At 40.9% G+C, this 17,618-nt stretch overlaps 1 protein-coding gene across 6 annotated transcripts in view; it reads right to left on the bottom strand.

Annotated features, from left to right (window-relative positions):
• The window catches only part of BNC2 (basonuclin 2), a 486,498-nt gene that overhangs the window by 370,264 nt on the left and 98,616 nt on the right, over window positions 1-17,618 (bottom strand). The window lies entirely within an intron of this gene.

The raw sequence follows: 17,618 nt of genomic DNA, 5'->3' as shown, positions 1-17,618 counted from the left end.
CAGTGAAGTCTAACCCAAAATAACTCTCTGGTTTGGGGATAATGGGCTTCCCTGGTGGCTCAGACAGTAAAGAATCTGCCTGCAATGCAGGAGACCAGGGTTCAGTTCCTGGGTCAGGAAGAGCCCCTGGAGAAGGGAATGGCACCCCACTCCAGTACTCTTGCCTGGAGAATTCCATGGACAGAGGAGCCTGGCAGGCTACAGCCCATGGGGTCACAAAGAGTTGGACATGACTGGGTGACTAATACTTTGGGGGTTATAGTGACACTGATTTGAGGGAAGAAATCTATTTGAAATTGGTATCAATGGCATCCAAATGGCTCCAAAGAATCTGTCAGAAATCATATAAAAAAATGATTTCCATAGACAGCAATTTTCTTCCCCTCAACTTTTAAGATCCAACCCCCACTCCCCGGCAAATATTACAATGCAAAGTTGCATTGAAATAAGGATGATATTATGTGACATTGGAGAATAAAAATATACAGGATGAAAGGGAAAGGAAAGAGACCCTATTAACAGGGTCTTCTCCATGGTGATTGAGAAGGGGAGAAAACTACAGAGCCTCTTCTTTCCAGATGATTAAAAATCAAACCTTCCTACATCCTATTAAATCTGTGAAAGATGAACACAACATACCCAGCTAAAGAATGATCAAGTATTGTGTCCCAACACTGTTAACCATTACAAGGCCCAAAGTTTGGAAACGCAGAGCTCTCCATGCATTTGGCCATGCTCAGGCTCATGTATGCTACACCCTCCTGCCTGGAAACAGTAACTCCCCACCGGAAGACTATACCGAGGGGAAAAAAATAACCTCACCCTAACATGAAATCTCTTTAGTACTTATTTATTTGGGTTACCAAGTATGTGATCAGAATTAAACTAAGAGCTGGGATTGGTCCCTAATAAAAGTTAACCTTGCTCTCTTTCCCACCCACATGAAAGTAATTCTATGTAGAAATCTTTCATTTTTTGGCCCCAACCCATTCTTCGGGGTGTGTAGCTCACTCCCTGCCAGTAATTACTTCCATACAATACCCTGTTTTAAAATGTGTTTGCATACTTGTGATGATGCACTACATTTATATTACATTTAAAACTCCAAATGGGCTTACAGATGTCATTTTTCTGTACTAAGAAACAGACTATGCATGGTGTCCCAGAATAACAATCAGAAAAAAGTGACCTAAATTTCACCTCCCTTCTCTCTCTCTCTCAATTTTTGGCCTCCTGAACTTTTTCTTTAATTAATTGGAAGCACAAACTCATTGATCTAGGAGGAAGCTCTACCTAAAATCTGTGATTACGCCATGAGTATATTCCTGCCACGCATCCAAATTAATATCACCTAGGTCAGTATGCAATAAATTCTGTTGGCTAATAACCCACTGCACTTAGGGCAATTTCATAAACTCCTATTCACCCTTAATATAACAAAAATAGAAAACTTCTATAATTGTGGCTTGGATTTCCTTCCTTAAATGACTAATATGATACTTTTTTTCACTTTATTTATTTGGCTGCACCAGGTCTTAGTTGAAACACATCATCTTTTTTACCTTCTGGCATGCGGGATTTTTGGTTGCGGCATGTAAACTCTTAGTGGCAGCATGTAGGATCTAGTTCCCTGACGGGAGATCAAACCTGACCCCCTGCACTGTGACCACTGAGGAAGTCCCACCAAGAGGACATTTTTAACCCATCTATGTTATTACTGTAGAAGTATACAAGTTGGTGATTTCATTTATCTGTATATACTTAAAAGTACTTTACTTAATTTAAAAAAAAAAATCTCTTTCTGCTTTAAAGACACAACAGAAACATTTGGCATCTAAATTTGCTGTTTGATTTGTTCTTCATGGCTCAGTGATTTCAGAAATAGGTTAATTTTCACTGTCCTCCTTCACAAATAAGCTTATGGTCAATAAAGGACCTCCTTGAACTCAAAAAGACAAAAACAAAAAACTAAGAATTAGCTTTTGTATTATGCAAGTTCTACTATACATATTTACTCCAGTTATAGTCTACATTCAGACCCATTTGAGAGATTGTTGTCCCTGATATGAGGAACACACATGTATATATACACACACCAAAAAAACACAGTAAACAAATAGACCTTATGAGATAAAAACTTTAAGGAGGATTTCTAGTATTATGATGTGATTGTATAAATTAAAACTGTGACTGGATTTGATCCTGAAAATGGGCCCTATTAGGCAACAATTTTCTTAAAGTACACATGAAATTTCAGATCTACTCTTCAGCAGCAAAAACTCACCCCTGGAACAAAGAATAAAAGCTAAATTTTGCTTACAAAAATATAATATTCAACATTAAACTATTATCAAGTTATTACTAATATTTTAGTTAAAAAAATAAAACTAGTGCCTTTCAAAAAAATTACTGACTTAAGAAAAACTAAAATATGCTCAGGTATTGAAATGCAAAGAGTCCCAGAATCGCCACCTGGCCCCCTCCAAAACTTGATATTTAAACAAACACCAAAATTCTCCCAGTAAAAGTAACAGGTTTTTTTCCCATGGGCTATAATCATTTGCGGACAACGCCTTAAATAAAGCTAGGCAATGAAACCATGGATTAAGCTGAGTTTGTCAAGTCTAAAAACTTACTTCTTAGCACAACAGAGCACCCTCATAATTTCTTAATGTGTCCTGTTAGGTCGACACATTAGCAGAGACGTACACAATATCACTTTTCAACCTTAACTGTGAATTTTTTCACCTTCAGTGCTTTCTGTCCCAAATTAATGTTCTTTTAATGCAGTTTCTGCTGTGCAATGTATCATATTTATCTCTGTAGCCATCCATCACTATTTTCTTTAATTGAAGCTAATTTCTTTCAACTTGGGGGAAGGTGTGAGGAATGAGGGGAACCCTACCTCTGCAGCTCTGGGCACGAAGGGCATTCACAGCTGCTGATTTTGTAATCATGAAGCCTGATTTTGAGGATACTGAAATTCCTCAAATCCACCTTACTGCCCTCCATGCTGGACCTTAATCAACAATCTACTGGGATGGGAACCGAGTTCCCACCCAGACCCACTTAACGAAAAATTTCTACCTAAAATCCCTCCAGCTGCAACCTAAGTCCTTTTGTTTGTTTTCACTCAAATGGCTAACAGCTGGTACCACCTTCCAGGTAAAATTATTTCATATGTTTGAGAACAGGGATTAACTCATACCTTGGTCTTTTATTTCTCCAAGCCACAAAAACCGGATTTCTTAAATCCTTTGTATCTGTTCTACTTTCACCTCTGGGCTCAAGAGTCCTACTGGTGTTTGAAGTAATCAAGTGGCCAGGAAAAAGTGAAGATACATTATAAAGGCTAGGGATAGGATTACTTTTCTGCTCACTTTAGAGCTCAGTGGAAGGACCTTTGGATGGGCTCTGGCAGAAGGCTGGCTGTGTCCTCCCGAAAAAACAGCTTCCCAATCCCGCTTCTAGAGTGGATCAGGGGAGGGAGGGAGACTTCTTAAGTATAAATGCAGAGCCTGACAGTTTTAAAAGTCACCTTTAAAAAGAGACAAAAAGCTGAGCAAAGGAATTTATCTTCAGAAGCTAATAGTATTTGGCCACCTTGTATTTGACGCTTACTCCTTGGAAGGAAAGTTATGACCAACCTAGACAGCATATTAAAAGGCAGAGAGAGACATTACTTTGCCAACAAAGGTCCGTCTAGTCAAGGCTATGGTTTTTCCAGTGGTCATGTATGGATGTGAGAATTGTACTATAAAGAAAGCTGAGTGCCGAAGAATTGATGCTTTTGAACTGTGGTGCTGGAGAAGACTCTTGAGAGTCCCTTGGACTGCAAGGAGACCCAACCAGTCCATCCTAAAGGAGATCAGTCCTGGGTGTTCATTGGAAGGACTAATGCTGAAGCTGAAACTCCAATACTTTGGCCACCTGATGCAAAGAGCTGACTCATTTGAAAAGACCCTGATGCTGGGAAAGATTGAGGGCAGGAGGCAAAGGGGATGACAGAGGATGAGATGGTTGGATGGCATCAGCAACTCGATGCACATGGGTTTGGGTGAATTCTGGGAGTTGGTGATGGATAGTGAGGCCTGGCGTGCTGCGGTTCATGGGGTCGCAAAGAGGCAGACACGACTGAGCGACTGAATGGAACTGAACTGAGCCTTGCATTTGTATAGCACAGTTTGCCTATGCATCTCTTCAAAATATGCACCTTATTCCTGGAGAAGTCTGGGATGGTCTGTGAGTGAAGAGGACAGATGGAAACCACTGCCAAACTTAGCCCAAAATGCCGGCAGGTGGGTTCTCTCCATACCAGGTTCCTCCGTCCATGGGGTTCTCCAGGCAAGAATACTGGAGTGGGTTGCCATTTCCTTCTCCAATATTACAAGCCAGAAGTAACTATTTGATTTAATCTCAAGCATCCATTAGCTGCCTGACACTCAACAGGCAAGTAATGAACATTCACTGAACTGAAAATTGGAGGCGGGGAAGTGGAGATCTTCTTGGTTGGGGCAGTCCTCAGTGAGGAGAGGGATAGCCTATGCACAAAGTAAGAACATGATGGGCTCCAGAAGAAAGTGAAAGTCGCTCAGGGTTGTCCAATTCTTTTCCACCCCATGGAGTGTACAGTCCATGGAATTCTCCAGGCCAGAATACTGGAGTGGGTAGCCATTCCCTTCTCCAGCAGATCTTCCCAGGCCAGGTCTCCTGCATTGCACGTGGATTCTTTACTGTCTGAAACACCAGGGAAGCCCAAGAATACTGGAGTGGGTAGCCTATCCCTTCTCCAGGGAATCTTCCCGACCCAGGAATTGAACCGGCATCTCCTGAATTGTAAGCAGATTCTTTACCAGCTGAGCTACCAATGAAATAACCCTGGGCTCTAAGGATGGTCCATCAAAAGGATAGGGGAGAAGATCCCAATCAGGCTAACAAAGTGGGCCAGAGAGAAGTAGAGCTGAGCCCTTTGGGAGATCAATGCTGAGGGCAGGGACGCCTGCGGAGTGACGACTGCAGAATCGTCAGCCACCAGAGTTGAGGGAGACGACAGGCCAAAGGAGCCCAGGGGAGGGACCATGAGAGCGTCGTGTGCTCTGCCAAGGAGGTCAGTTTACATGGTGCACACCCTAAGTTTGCAGTGTTCTATTTTTTAATTTTATGATTTATCTTTTCAAACATATACAAATGCAAATAGTGTAACAAGCCCCCGTGAACCACACCACCAACTTCAACAATGAGCAGTGCTGGGTCAGTCTTGTTTCACCTGCCCTCACCTAATCCCCTTAACCTCCCTCCTCCGCTGGATAATTTTAAAGTAAATCCCAGACACGGTATCATTTCACCAGCAAAGGCTTTTAAGACCTGCCACGGGCAGATCTGTGTTTTGGCAGGATTACTCATTTAGGGCAGGAGGCGAAAAGATCAGTTATGTGATTTTAGCAAGGAAATCAGAGCTCACACCCAGAGGTGACAAGGAAGGTGTAGAAGTGATCAGAAATCCCAGGGAATCTTCTCCTGACGAGGTCATCCTACGCAAGACAGGGGAGGGCTGGAGGAAGCGGGAGGAACTCAGGCTCTCTAGTTTGATGAAAACAATGGAGACATTAAGAATTAGAGAGGGATGGACTAGTTAGGGATTATCAGATACACAGAGAGCCTGGTCACAAAGAGTCGGACACAACTGTGACTTAGCATGCATGCACGCATTTTTAATATCAGAGAACAGATTAAACAACAAGGTCCTACTGTACAGCACAGGGAACTATATTCAGTATCCTGTGATAAGCCAGAATGGAAAAGAATACAAAAAAGAATGTATATATATATATAGTATATATCCATAACTGAATCAGTTTGCTATACAGCAGAAACTAACACAATACTGTAAATCAACTATGCTTCAATAAAATAAAAAATTTTAAAGAATTAGAGAAAAGGAGGAAATGCAGAGTTGGGAAGCTATGTTTACTCTTTGGTTCAATTGGTCTATTGGACATGTAGGTAGAATAAAACAAATACTAGAGCTGAAAGCACTGTTACAGAAGAAGATGAGGGGAAAAAAATCCATCTTAATTCACTATTTGAAAACAGACTTGTGCCTGGGATAGATATTAGAGAGACAAAGTCCCTCCTCTGAGGGAGCTTTCAGTCTAGTTGGAGAAAACAGATTGTCCACACAGCAAAGATAAATGTAAAATCGGGATTCGTGTTTTTAAAAGAACATCACAAGAGGAGTGTGACTTGAAGTAGTGAAGACTGAGCTAGGATTTGAAGGAAGGGTTGATCTAGGATTTGAAAACTTAGAGAACGGTGGCAAGCAGAACACTAAGAAATGAGGGCAGGACTTCCCTGGCACCCCAGTAGTTAAGAGTCCCCCTTGCAATGCAGGGAACTCGGGTTCGATCCCTGGTCAGGGAATTAAGATCCTACATGCTACAGGGCAGAGAAGATCTCTCAGACAGCAACTCTGACCCAGGGCAGCCAAATAAACAAATGTTAAAAAACAGGAATGGAAGCACAGGGAGACAGTGGAAGTGAGGAGAGAAGTGGGGGAGGCTGAGAAAGAGACAGGAGGCAAACTCCCAGGTTTCTGATTCTTCAGAAACCTGCAGTGGGGAACAACGGAAGAGGATTTACGCAAATAGTTTTGCATGCAAGTGATGCAAGGAAAGCAAGGTGTCTTTGAGTATGACCCATAGGAAAAGTCCAATATCTGTTTAGATGGGTAGCTTTAACTTGAAGTCAGTTTAACATCTATGTATGGTTGAGACAGGCAGCACGTAACTAAGCAATTCTGTAAAGCATTTCGGTGTCCTGACACGCCCACAGGCCTGCAAGCTTCCGCGGGGCAGGGACCATGTCTGTCCATGTCCCTGCTGGACTCGAGGTTCTAGCACAGCACCTGGCATAAAGAAGATGACCGGTAAATAGCATGTATGTGTACTTCAACAAGGCTAAATAAGGGGACCACTCTCTCTCATTTCACTGACAGGGAAAGGGCCAACAGAGTCACCTGGCTAGTAGGCGGCAGGGTCGATGATAAACCTAAAGGACAGGAAGCGGTCACTATACAGGTCTGAGCGCCAAGGGAGAGAGGAGTGGAGCACGGCCACACAGCTTAGGACGTGATTTCAAATAATGGTAAAGGGTATGACCTTGGCAACAGGATCAGGCTTAGATCTGGAAAAACCCAGCACTGTCCCTTCTTAGTGACATGGTTTCCTCGTCTGCAAAAGGGAGAGAAGCAGCCGCCATGTCAGCAGCTTCATGTGAAGGCCAGATGATGGTTCATACAAAGCATCTCACAGAATGCCTGCCTCATGACATGCATTTGGTCACCAGGACCTTTCACTCCTGTCACGTGAAAAGAGCTTCCTGGATACAGAAGCTCGTTGTGGTGCTGAGAAAATCCTGGTGCTAATGATGCTCTATCCTTAAAGCAAGATTTTTCAACACAAGCTACTTCTGAAATAAGAAATCTTCCAACAGACTGTGGAGGACAGAGTGCTTCTGGATATCTGAGGTCAACTCCTAGGATCTGCCATCCCAGAAGCTCGCTAAATACTGTTACATGGCACCCAAGGTTTAGGTCTAAAATGTGTGTTCATTTTTGTCCAGGAGACAGCTACAAGCATGGGCAGAATACGTGTCACAGTTGGCCTGCCTAGCGCATCCTGCATGAATAGTCAGCAAAAATAGATAAGACGTTTACAGATTTTTAAAGGCCCACCAACAGCAGTACATGAACTATAATGACAAGACAAAGCCTCACTCCAAAGGACACTCAACTTGATAAAGGTGTCACTCTTCACAGTTAACACCTCTACCATGTATATTTTTCTCATGAAAGGATATATTTAACACTTTCTTCAATTTTCCCTAGAAACGCATCTTTTGTTAAATGACAGATAAAACTTCAGCAAGAATTTTAACACTGAAGTTTATTATCCTCACCACCCCAGTCCTCTATAAGGAGGCCACATTTCGAACGTGAAAATAATGCAGCCAGAATCATTTTAAGCTTAAGTGGTATCTCTGCCATTGTCTGTGGGGGAAGAGGAAGGCAGAAAGAAAGGCGGGGACTAGAAATGGAAAAAAAAAGAATTTTTAAATCCCTGTTACACCATCTACCAGATGTAAGTGAATAATAACTAATATGTTTGCAGCCTCGGCCTTAATCTTAAAACAAATGATAGTATTCAAATATAATATTTCGCACATGCAGACTGATAAGAGATTTTTCCCTTCTTTATTTCTTGAAGATTCTGTGAACGACACAATACAGAGCACAATGTATTTAATGAAAGGTTTCCAAGGCTGATTTCCCTACAGGTTATTTTCTTTCTTTTCTCTGGAACCCACACACGGGGTATACTGCAGGGACCAAGGGTGTATATAAAAATAAACTATGAGCCAGCATCAGAGCTGATACCCTTTCTCCTACAGGGGCAAGTGAATTATTAGATCTGTGTCATGAGTGTTTTTTTTTAATATGCCATTGTTCCCACTTGAGCACATTAAATTTTCCATATCCACTTTTAAACCAATATAACCTTTTTTTTCCATGTTCATAATGTTCATGCTGTACATTAACAGGCAGAAAATCCAATAGCTTAAGTCATCATATTGTAGTTATATGTAAAGCTGGGTGGATGAAAACCTTTTGCATTTTCCTTCTCTTTGAACAGATACTATGCTGGAGTTGGCTAAAACCCTAGGAAAAAAAAATTACACCTCATGGGAAACTGTGCTAATATTTTTTTTTCTTTTATGATTGATCACAAATCCATTTTGAACATTACACATTTTTTTAAAGTTTATTATAACTCCAGTTCAACATCTTCCAGCCCAACAAATTGAAGGTGCTGGAATCTTTTGGTCTGGAAGATGTGTTTGCCAATTATTTTTGCACTAGTGCACATAAACAGGGAGAACTGGATCTTAGGTATGAGTTATACATTCCTGTACAAAATAATTGTATATTCTATGAAGACTGATTCTTTTTCTGGAGAAATATACAACAACACAAGGGAAATCTTGTACTAGCAGCATAACTGAAGTGGCAAGATACAATATTAGAAAAACAGAGCTACTTTCATTACTGTGATGCTGTGTGTCAGAATGTCTCTCCTTAATGAACCTGTTTGCAATAAGACTCCGGGTGCAAAGAGGCTATTTAGAGAGACTATTGTGTCTATAGTGAGTCCTTCAAATATCTTCCCACCATTAGACATGCCGCATTGACCAATTCTGTCCTGATTGCTGTTCTTTTTACTATCAAGGGAGATTCCTGCCCAGACAGACGGATGGCTCAGACACTGCAGTTCATAAAATGTTTACACTGTACACACACACTCACCACAGCACTACAAGCTACAGCTCTCCAGGTCACACAGTTGAACATGGCAGTGTCACATGAAGGTTGACGACATTCCAATATCAGTGAAAGGATTGAAGCTAAACTTCGGTCATCCTACCGACCTGCCACTCTCAACAAAAAGCCTTTCTGCCCCCTCTCTTTCAGCACATGCCCCTGTCTACTGGGGAACACTTCAGGCAAACATTTTCCGTGCCTTAAGGTTTCTCACTCTGTTGAAATTTTTCTCCCAATTGCTGACAAGAAAAGACGACCACACATATCATGTCATCAAAAACAAGGGATGAGAGGGAACACAATAATGGGTCAAAAAGGCTTTCTAAAAACTTTTTAAATTTCAACTGATGGTGACAGGCTTAGAGGAGCAGACTTGTCTCTGCAGGGTAAGTGAAGCGTCTCGGGCTGAAATCAGCCAGCCACCTTTTCACCAAGTCTAAACATGAGAGGCTGAAATGCTTAGCGGAAACTTCCTGTTCATCCTATTCTGTACTCTGTTCTTATCAGCTGCCACATGACGCTGTAGCCTCAACGTTCACTCACCCGCATGCCAAGTGATCCTCTTGTGCTTTTTCTAATAGTTTATCCTTTCTATCCAAATACAAATACCGTGCCTGCCAGAAAAGGCCATATACATCTCCCCCATCTCAGCTAACAGAGAGAAAGAATTTCAAACGCAAAGGCCTAAATTGCCACTAAATGCTCCTAAGTGTAACCACTACTAGTTATAGCCAACTAGTAGTTGGAACTAGTAGAAGGAACCAGAGAATTACACACTGAATAATGCTGGATGCAATGAATCCATTTCAATTCCCATTATTGAAAAATTTCTGTCTCACCTCCTTTTTCTTCTAGGCTCAGCCTTATATTCCTTTTTAAAATTTTTAAATTTATTTATTTTAATTGGAGGATAATTACTTTATAATATTGTGATGGCTTTTGGCATACATCAACATGAATCAGCCATAGGTATACCTGTGTACTCCTCATCCTGAATGCCCCTTCCTCCTTCCGCACCACCCTATTGCTCTGGGTTGTCCCAGAGCACCAACTTTGGGTGTCCTGCTCCATGCATCGAACCTGCACTGGTCATCTATTTTACATATGGTAATGTATATGTTTAAATGCTATTCTCTCAAATTATCCCACCCTCCCCTTCTCCCACTGAGTCCAAAAGTCTGTTCTTCACATCTACGTCTCCTTTGCTGCCCTGCATGTAGGATCATCAGTATCATCTTAATAAATTCCACGTATATGTGTTAATATACAGTATTTGTCTCTTTCTGGAGAAGGAAATGGCAACCCACTCCAGTACTCTTGCCTTGAAAACCCCATGGACAGAGGAGCTTGGTGCAGGCTACTACCCATGGGGTCGCAAAGAGTCGGGCACAACTAAGCAAATTCACTTCACTTTCTGACTTACTTCGTTCTGTATGATAGGCTCCAGGTTTATCCATCTCAATAGAACTGACTCAAAAGTGTTCCTTTTTATAGATGAGTAATATTCCATTGTGTATATGTACCACAGCTTCCTTATCCATTCATCTGCTGATGGATATCTAGGTTGCTTCCATGTCCTAGCTATTGTAAACAGTGCTACAATGAACATTGAGGTACATGTGTCTCAATTCTTCAACCTTATATTCTTGAAGACCTGACATATAGACCATCACTTGCCTGCAGCTCTGATTCTCAAAGTCATTTGAAGTATCTGATTTCAAGGTATTAACTCATCCAAACCTTAAAATAATGCCTCTATTAAAGCAACTTTGAACATTTATTAAAAACAGATATGCATTTCTTAATTGAGATATCTGACATGCTGGGCTGGATGAAGCACAAGCTGGAACCAAGATTGCCAGGAGAAATATCAATAACCTCAGATATGCAGATGACACCACATTTATGGCAGAAAGCAAAGAAGATCTAAAGAGCCTCTTGATGAAAGTGAGAGAGGAGAGTGAAAAAGTTGGCTTAAAACTCAACATTCAAAAAATGAAGATCATGGTATCCAGTCCAATCACTTCATGGAAAATAGATGAGGAAACAATGGGAACAGTGACAGACTTTATTTTCTTGGGCTCCAAAATCACTGCAGATGGTGACTGCAGCCATGAAATTAAAAGACGCTTGCTCCCTGGATGAAAACCTATGACCAACCTAGACAGCATATTAAAAAGCAGAGACATTACTTTGCCAATAAAGTCAAAGCTATGGTTTTTCTAGTAGTCATGTATGGATGTGAGAGGCGGACTATAAAGAAAGCTGAGCACCAAAGAATTGATGCTCTTGAACTGTGGTGTTGGAGAAGACTGCTGAGAGCCCCATGGACAGCAAGGATATCCAACCAGTCCATCCTAAAGGAAATCAGTCCTGAATATTCATTGGAAGGACTGATGCTAAAGCTTAAACTCCAATCCTTAGGCTACCTGATATGAAGAACTGACTCATTTGAAAAGACCTTGATGCTGGGAAAGACTGAAGGCGGGAGGAGAAGGGGACGACAGAGGATGAGATGGTTCAAAGGCATCACCATGGACATCACTCAATGGACAGGAGCTGGTGATGGACAGGGAGGCTTGGCATGCTGCAGTACATGGGGTCACAAAGAGTCAGACATGACTGAGCGACTGAACTGAACTGACATTGTGAACCTGTTGAAAAAACACTTTGAGGATTTGCCTGCACGTTGGATTTGCCTGCACATTCAGGAGGTGAAGGGACAGGAGAAATTTAGCAGCAATCACTTTTTTTCCTGCAAGTGAACCAAGACTGTACAAGATGCAAGGAAACTACAGCCCACAGAATCCAGGTCTAGGACTCTGGATGCCTTGCCTACTGGTCTCACTCATACCAGGCTATAGCTCTGTATCCAGTAATCCTTCTGTATTTTGCCAACAAGGGGTTTTGTTTCCTTTGGAAACAACAGACGGTTCTACTAAAACGTGCTCAGTTATATATGCCATGTGTACTGGCATAAAGAGAAAAAGACTATAGATAATTACATAGAGTATAGTTAGTTAATACAAAAATTATTTCTATGTTCTATTCGCAAAGAACAGTCTCAGGACCAGCAGCATCAGCATCACCTGGAGACTTATTAGAAAGGCTGGTTCTCAGGCTGTGTATGTGATGCACAGAGTCAGAAAACCTGGGGGGAAGGCCCAGAAGTCTGTGATGAAAGAGATCGCCATGTGGCTCAGATGTGTTCTCCAGTTTAACAACCAGGGCTCTCGAATATACAGTATGACTCGGATTCCCTATTGGCTCAGATGGTAAAGAATCTGCCTGCAATGCAGGTTCAATCCCTGGGTCAGGCAGATCTCCGGGAGAAGGGAATGGCTACCCAGTCCAGTATTCTTGCCTAGGAAATCCCACGGACAGGCAAGCCTGGTGGGCTACAGTCCATGGGGTCGCGAAGAGTTAGCCACAACTGAGCAACTAACAACTTTCACTTCAACAATTTACAAAGCGTCATATTAAAATTATTTTAAATGGCTAATGCTTAAGGACACAATCAACTGCTGCTACTGCTGCTGCTGCTGCTGCTAAGTCGCGTCAGTCGTGTCTGACTCTGTGCGACCCCAGAGATGGCAGCCAACCAGGCTCCCCCGCCCCTGGGATTCTCCAGGCAAGAACACTGGAGTGGGTTGCCATTTCCTTCTCCAAGGCATGAAAGTGAAAAGGGAAAGTGAAGTCCCTCAGTCGTGTCCGACTCTTTGAAACCCCATGGACTGCAGCCCACCAGGCTTCTCCATCCATGGGATTTTCCAGGCAAGAGTACTGGAGTGGGGTGCCATTGCCTTCTCCTAATCAACTGGCTATACACCAAGAAAAAAAAAAAAAAAACACCTAAAAAGAGGAAAACAATACAGGATGAAAAATTACCTTAAGAATATCCCAGTTTAGGGCAACAGGTAATTTACTATAAATATGTGTCTTTTGATTGTCCTGCTCAATACAAACCACTCCACTCAATCTTTCATTTGGAAGAAAGCAAGTGCTCTCTTTGGGCTTCCCAGGTGGCTCAGCAGTAAAGAATCCACCTGCCAATGCGGGAGATACAAGTTCAATCCCTGGGCTGGGAAGACCCCCCTGGATGAGAAAATGGAAACCCACTCTAATATTCTTGTCTGAAAGACCCCAAAGACTGAGGAGCTAGTCGGCTTCAGTCCATGGGGTCACAAAGAATCGGACACAACTCTGTGACTGAGCACATAGACACACAGCACTCTCTCTCAGATTAATAAAATCAGGCATTTAAATAAGCCCCAATGTTAGATAAGGCGGTAGAAAATATAACGGAAATGAATTCATGAATTTTATCGTAAGGATCCATGCCAAAATGGAAAGAGATGTTAACTAATATGAAGTATTAATTATTAAAAAGTTACAGCTCAGATATGACAGCAGTATGTGCCAAAGTGAAGATACACCATTTTGTCAAGGTAAAAGGAAGTAGGGCTATGAAGAAACTAGAACACAAGCACCAAATTAACAGCAGAAGATGAGCATGAACAGAGAGTACTGTCCTGTGGGTGCGAACATTCTAAAAGGTCTGTGAAAGGTAAGAGGGGCAGGTTTGAACTGGATCTGACATTAAACCTCAGGGAAATTACTGTTAACTCAGGAGGTAAAAAGCTTATCAGAATTGTCGTGACTTCAAAATCAAAGCCAGCACTGTTTATAATGACCCAAAGTTAGATACAACCTAAATGTCCATTCAAAGAGGACTGGTGACAGCTATCATGGTACTCCCCAACAAGGGCATTCTTGATGTACACATGCGTAATAATTTGTACACATGCAAATCTGTACACATGCATAATAACAACATTGACAAACACCCCCACTGGCAAGCGGAAAACTGAACATACAGTACCATCCAACTTCTTTTTCAAAAACTATGGGCACATACATGTATTTTTGCAAAGAATAAAGTCTAGAAAACCATAAACCACAATGACCACAGCAGGTAAGTGGATTACAACTGAATTTTATCTTCTCCCTATTTCTCTATTTTCTGAAGTTTCCTGGTTTTCAAATGAACAACAATTACTCACATAATGAGGAAATAATAAACATATAAAGATGTAAATATTTTAGGAAAAAAGGCAATAAATGATAGATTGCTTTTTTATAGGCCAGGACCCAAGGAAGTACTACTGGTTGGCACAATACAGAAGCACTAATGAAATTCCAGAGATTTCACAAAACCAGGATTCAGAGACAAAGATGCCGATTTTAGAAGGAAAAAAAATCCTAAAACTGCAGGCAACCATCATAATGAATCAATCCCTCTTTTCAGCCCAAAAAAAAAAAAGAGAGAGAGAGAGAGAAGGGGGGATATCAAACTCACCTAAACCACTACATTCAAACAAAAATCCAAATGAAAAATGAAAAGGACATAGTTTATTAAGCACATATTATGCACCAGATACATTCACATATCATCTTCTTAAGTTTCACGACAACTTGCAAGTTATCATCTCCAATTTGAAGGTAAGAGGTTCAAAGGAAACAAGCACATTTCTGATGCACAGTGCACCCCAGAGCTCATGAGACGTTTCTATTTCACCAGGCTCCAAAAGGGATCCTTAGCACAGTCCTTAAGAGTGATGAAAGCTGAAATTGAGGACTGATATTGTTCATTGACTCCGCCGCATCTAACTCTTTGCAACACCATGGACTGTAGCATGCCAGGCTTCTCTGTCCTTCAGTATCTCCCGGAGTTTGCTCAAACTCATGTCCATTGAGTCGGTGATGTCATCCAACCATCTCATCCTCTGTTGCCTCCTTCTCCTCCTGCTTCAGTCTTTCCCAGCATCAGGGTACCCACATAAAGACTTCAGAAAGGATTCCATTATCCTTTATTAAGCACAAAATCAGTATCATAGACTAGGAGGGGGAGATGTGAGAGGAAGGCAGCAAGGGCCTAATGTGAGATAGCTGGGCAGCCTGTGTTAAGGATTTTGGACTCCTGAGAGAAAATGACATTTTTAAAGATACTCCTTTGTTGCTTATGTTAGGGGATGGTAGTGGTGATGTGTTACCAAACAAAAGATGTCGCTTAGATAATTTACCAGACACATGAAGACAGGAGCAGATTTAAGAAGCATCCAACAGGTAAGACTGAAAGGATGTACTGATGATGGGATATTCTTCCTTAGACCCAACCACCTTGCACACTTCTCTAATATGCTTTCACCAGTAACAAACTCTGAAGGCCTCTCCAGTTTGGGATCTTGCAGCTTGACTTCTTAGTTTTTACCTTTGCAATACAAACCTACACAAATGCATCTAGATATTATAAAGTATTTGCTCCATCAACTGATAAATGGATAAACAAAAATGTGATACATACTACATACAGTGCAGTATTGTTTGGCAAAATAGGGACAAATCCTTAAAATATTATTGCATGAAAGACATAAGATACCACATACAGTATGATTCCATTTGTATGAAATACAAATAGGCAAATTCAAAGACAAAGTACACCAGGAGCTGTCCACGGCTACAGAGGGTTGGCAGTGTTGGGGGATGGGTGATAGTTAAAGGGTAGAAATTTCTTGCTGAGGTAATAAAAATGTTCTAACTTTGACTGTGGTGATGATTACACAACTCCAAATATGTTAAAACTCACTGAAACAAACAAAAAAAAAAACCCAACATCATAAGTAGGTAAATTTTGGCCTTTCCTCACAGCTCAGTCAGTATAGAAGCTGCCTGCAATGCAGGAGACCTGGGTTTTCCTTCCTGAGTCAGGAAGATCCCCTGGAGAAGGAAATGGCAACCCACTCCAGTTTTCTTGCCTGGAGAATCCCACGGACAGAGGAGCCTGGCAGGCTACAGTTCACAAGGGTCGCAAGAGTCAAGCACAACTTAATAACTAAACCACCACCATCAAGTAGGTAAACTGCATGGTATGTGAATTATGTCTCAATAAACACATTATTTTTAAGTGGTTTTTTTTTGGGGGGGGCAAGTGTTTACTGGGTATGATGCTGGGGCCTAAGTTACAAACAGGATGAGCAGGTGAAGATAACAGGACTTCAGCATAAAAATCTACGAAAAATAAAACCTCCAGTAGATCTAAGGATCTCCTCCTTGGTTCTATACAAAATTTTCCTCTTGACATCTTTAAGAAAAAATGCTGACTTAATTCCAGTTTTTCTTTCGATTGTTAACTCTGGAGGTATTCATCTAATAAGATATATTCTGGAGACTTGCCTGGTTGTTCAGTGATCGGGACTCCATGCTGCCGACACAGGGGGTGTGGATTCAAGCCCTGGTCAGGGAGCTAAGATCCCACATGCTGTGTAGCATGACCAAAAGATGAAAAAAAAAAATTAAATTTCAAAAATGATACATTCTGAATCACAGACCAAAAGTTTATTTAAACCTGCAGCTAAAGAACATTCCCTAAAAACAGACTGAATTCTTCTGTTAAAAAAAAAAAAATTCCCTGGATAAAACATTTCTAGACATATGGATATTCTAAAAAAAAAAAAAAAAAAACTGGATACAATTGTTTCACATGTATATCAACACATAACACTAGCCTTACATTTCATGTCCAGCCACAAATCATCTATTGTAACTTATGCTTTTACTTATATGAATGTAATGAGAATCACTGCCAAACCGAGCTCTTCAAGCAGGTGTCTTGGAGAGCAGTGCTCTAAATGCCGGAGATCTAAAGATTTAGATTTAAGACATCATGTCATCAGGGCTGGAATGATTTTCAGGCATGGTGGTGATAAACAAGCAGCTCATATCTACAAAAAAGACGAGCACAGAAGAACGGAAATACTTTTTATTACCCTAGGGAAATAATCATAGATTTAATCAAAGGTTTAAATAAAATACATTCTATTGCAGCAACATTTAAAGTTGAAAAATTAGAACCCTACATTGCCAATAATAGGGGTTCTATAAATAAATAATGTTTCATGTCAGAATACTATATGATGATTAAAATGCATATTTTATAAGGAACCCAAAGATATGAAGGACAATTAATGTAACTTTCATATTAAGTGCAAAGTATCAGTTGCAAAGCAGCATATTCAGTATCATTTCTACTTTATAAAATTAAAGATGCATAGGGAAAAAAGTCTAAAATTATAGTTACAAAATGATAAAAAAGTAACCTTATGAAAGATTTTTCATTTTTGATAGTTACATATAATTCAAACTTTCTAAAATAAATATTTCTGTTATAAGAGAAGGGGACTCA

Source organism: Capra hircus, chromosome 8, assembly GCF_001704415.2.
Source record: "Capra hircus breed San Clemente chromosome 8, ASM170441v1, whole genome shotgun sequence".
NCBI lineage: Eukaryota > Metazoa > Chordata > Mammalia > Artiodactyla > Bovidae > Capra > Capra hircus.
This window is presented reverse-complemented; position numbering and strand designations above follow the sequence as displayed.